The following is a 4,180-nucleotide window of genomic DNA, read 5'->3' on the forward strand; positions in this document are numbered from 1 at the left end:
AGATGAGGAAACTGAGGCAAACAGGGTTTAATAATTAGCCTAGGGTCACACAGCTGGTAAATGTCTGAAGTCGGATTTGATCTCATGAACACATCTTCCTGACTCGAGAACTGGCACTCTATCCCCTGTGCTACTTAGTTAACTTATATGAGGTGTTCAAGGAAAACCAGCACTGCTGGTGTGAGAGTTTTCTTATTCCTTTTCAGGCCTGTTTGTCTACCTTTGCAGTCTATTGAACTCAACTATCAAGTTGAGTGGCTCTAAGAAGCTGTAGCATGCTCAGCAGCCACATTCTGGTAAACCATCTGGGCAGATGGGCTAAACCGTGTTGATGGTAACCAACGAGCCTTCAATTTGTTGATAAATTAGTGAAACTTCTCCAGGCAGAATGGGCAGATGAGAACAACTTTGTTCCAATGGCTACACAGGAGACTGAGGTGCTTAGTCAGACATCAAAGACATCAAGGTTATCCCCTGCAGCCCCGGCTGCCACTAATCATCTTGACTTTTGTCTTGCCGCTGGACTTCAATAACTGGGAGAGGGAGTGAGGCTTTCAACTTTGTGCAACTCTGACTCACTTAAATCCAATTCATGTACAAGTAAATACATCACTCCTTGATGTCATTGATCCTCTTCAAAAAATGAAGGACAAACAAGAATTTGTTTAGATATTAAAGACAATAAAATTATGCTCTATAACTTAAGAATTGATTCTACTTTGTAATTGACTTAATTTTCCAGTTTGTCAAATCCCATTTCTCAGTTAAGCTAAACAACATGGTGTTTCTCAGTTCAAACTGAGAAACCTTAATTTTTAAAGACTGATAAGTGGTGGTCACCAAAGGTAGGTGAATAACTCTGAACAGGTCTCAGCAAGCCCTTTCACCAGAGCTTCTGGGATTCCCTGAAAACCCTATATGCCCCAAACTGTCTAAATTGAAAGCCTGTTTGAATTAAGTCATCACTTCTAGCCCACAGGACATTTGCTTTCTAACCAGTTTAACCTGGGACTCCTGCTATTTCTTCACCTGTGAAAAGAAATCATTTTAGGCTGATCCCCTTCCCAAAAGAAAATTCTTCAGTCCTTGCTCATTCTTGTAAAACTAGAGGTAATTTTATCTTCCCCAAGATGATGACTTACAGGTGGTTCTGATTTGGGCAGTTCTGATTTTCTAGTCAAGATTACTAGAGACAGTTGAGGCTCCTAAAGCAATTGACATTATATAATTATTAGAGAAGAGCATGATCAGCCACACCTGAAGGCTAGTCTAGTTTGGTAAGCATCAGCCAAATGTAAGGCTTCCCAACTATCCAGATTCCCTCCTTTCTGCATCTCATTAAAAATGTTTCATTCTGTACCATCTGGGTCATTGGCTTTGCTGAGGTGGTCAGAATGACCCACTTTACTAAAAGGTATGCACATCATCGTTAATAAAATGTTACCTTGCTCAGAAAAATTGCCTCAGTTTTCCTATTATTTGGCATTTTACATATCCCAGGTTTTGGAAGTTCCACCAACATCTGGGGAGAAAGCTGGATCTCTCAGATTCCTTAGCAGCATCTCTCTTTTGTGGGTGGAATTTTTCTCCTAAAGGGAAGGCTTTTTCTAAGGATCAGCAGTTGTGAATTGATTCTTCCTTCAGGACCCAAAATCTTTTTTGGTCAAGAAGATAAATAGAAAATAATTCTGTCTGTTTGTTTTGTGTCAAAAGTTGCAAATTTATCTACACCATTTTGAGGTTCCCATTTTGGGTTCAGTGTGATAATTTGGAGATATTTGGCATTTTTATATACTGTAATATTAGATTTACAGTGCAATAGTGTTTCATTACACTCATACCACAACTTACTCACTATTCCCCAATTCATGAGTACACTGTATCTTCTAATTCTTTGCACAAAAAGAGCTGATAGAAACGTGTTTTACATATATGTATCCTTTTCTTTTTTCTTTGATGTCTTTGGTGAATAAACCTAATAGTGGTATTGTTAGACTGAAAAGTGTGCACGTCTTAATAAATTTTGGGCCCAAATTGATTTTCAGAATGTTTGGATCAGTTCACAGTTCCACCAACAGGGCAATAATATGGCCTTTCTAGTGTTTGTCAACTTTGCCAATCTGGTGACTGTAAGGTCATACCTGACTTATTTTAGTCTTTATTTTGGTAATTATTAGTGATTCAGATAATTCTACTCAAGCCAAGCCATTTATTTTACCTCCTTGTGTATTTTTATTTTTTGAGAGGATTTCATTTACAAAACATACTGTTGGATTCTGGATTCTAATTCACTCTTCTATCCTCATCTGTTTTGTGGGTGAGTTCATCATATTCACATTCATAGGTAGGATCACTGATTATGCATTACCTATACCTTTCCCTTATAATTTTGCTTCTTTGTTTTCCCCTGACCTTTCCTTAAACTTTATTTTCTTCTTCTTCTTTTTTTTGCTTCTGACTAATCCCTCCTTCAATTTAACTTTCCTCTTGTAGCCTTTCTTTCTCTTAATCTCCTTTTCATTCCTTCTCCTTCTTGAATGAAATGCATTTCTGTACCCAACTCTGTGTTTGTGTTTGTGTGCACATACATGTGTATTCTTACCTCCTTTGACTAGTTCAGATGAGTGTGAGGTTTGAGTGTTACCCCCCCCCCCCACACACTCTCTTCCTTATTGTATAGCCTATTAAATGTGCTGCCTATTTATATAAGAAAATTCCATTATTTCTCTCATTCCCCTCCTCCTCTTTCAATGTGTTCCTCTTTTCCACCCTTTCCATTCTTCTTTAAAGATGATCAAAACACCAGAATCAATCCCAGGGCTAAACTCCAGTCTGTAGAGAAAGTCTGTCTAATTAGATTCGCTCTATGTCTTCTTGTGATTATAGGGTTCTAAGAGGATATGCATCATCTTTTCATATAAAACTATGGAGTTCATCCTTGTTTTATCTACTATGATTGCTTGTTCATGTTTACCTTTCTGTGCATCTCTTGATTCCTTTCTTTATATGTGGAATTTTACACTCCTCTTTAGTCTTTTTCTTAGAAAAACATGGAAGTCCTTTAGTTGATTAAAGGTCTATTTTCCCCCTTTTGAATTATATTCAATTTTACTGAATAGGTAAGTCTTGGGGTAGAACTGTGGGCCAGTGGTTGTGGATGGCCAGTGGTCTCTTGAAAGATGGGTGATGAGCTCAGTGGGGCATATCTATGTGCAGTCAATTGGGGAGGAGTTTTCCTTGCTAGTACTGCAGGTTGTAAGACTTTAATCTTCAATAAAATATACCATGAGTTGAACCAGTTTTTCAGTGTCCACACTCTTCAGAAAGTTTACATTGAATTCTTTGAACAGGTAGATGACAACTTGAAGCAGCCCCATTCTACGGCTTGTGCATGTTACAAAACCCAAAATCCCAAAGGTATAAAAAGACATTTTGAGCTAATGGAAGCTGAGTAGACCAAACTCCTTCTAGCTGCACAGAAACAATAGGTGGTGGAGAAAGAAGCAGAGAGAGGAACGGCAGAGAAATCTGCAGATGTAGCAAAATTTCAGTTTCAGCAGAAGGTGATGGAAAAAGAAACTGAGACTTGCATTTCTGAAATTGAAGATGCTGCATTCCTGGCTCAAGAGAAAGTTAGAGCAGATGCAGAAAACTACATTGCACATGAATATGCCACTTCAAACAAACCCAAATTAACCCCAGAATATCTGGAGCTTAAAAAGTACAAATAGTACTTTTCCTGTTTTTACTTACAAACAGTGAGATTGACTTAAGCAGCAGCATCCCTGACATATTGATGGACTCCTCTTATGCTTTCAAATATCTAGATGCCAGGCCTGGGAGGGAAATCCTTCTCCTCTATAAGGAGGCCCCAGAGTCCTCTGAGGAAAGGCCCATTGGAAGCAAAGGAAGCGCAAGTTGATGCAAGAGCTACACAAATTCATCTGAAATCAAGGTGTGGCAGTTGAAAGGGTAGGTGGGGGCAATAATCAGGACAAGGGGCACAATGACCCTGCAAATTAATTCCCAGAAATAATGCTCAGTCTATTCTACTCTCCTGGGATAGACCTAGTTTGTCTACTGACTGCAGAACACAACTCTCTGGCAGTCAGGTGGTTTTCTTGAACCACAATTCTTTCAAGATCCCTCTGTAAATTCCTTTATAAATCAAACTAGGTAC

At 38.7% G+C, this 4,180-nt stretch overlaps 1 pseudogene; it reads left to right on the forward strand.

Moving 5' to 3' along the window:
* The first annotated feature begins 3,179 nt into the window (after positions 1–3,179).
* On the forward strand, positions 3,180–3,922 carry LOC140514795 (erlin-1-like; annotated as a pseudogene).
* The last annotated feature ends 258 nt before the right edge of the window (positions 3,923–4,180 follow it).

Source organism: Notamacropus eugenii, chromosome 7, assembly GCF_028372415.1.
Source record: "Notamacropus eugenii isolate mMacEug1 chromosome 7, mMacEug1.pri_v2, whole genome shotgun sequence".
NCBI lineage: Eukaryota > Metazoa > Chordata > Mammalia > Diprotodontia > Macropodidae > Notamacropus > Notamacropus eugenii.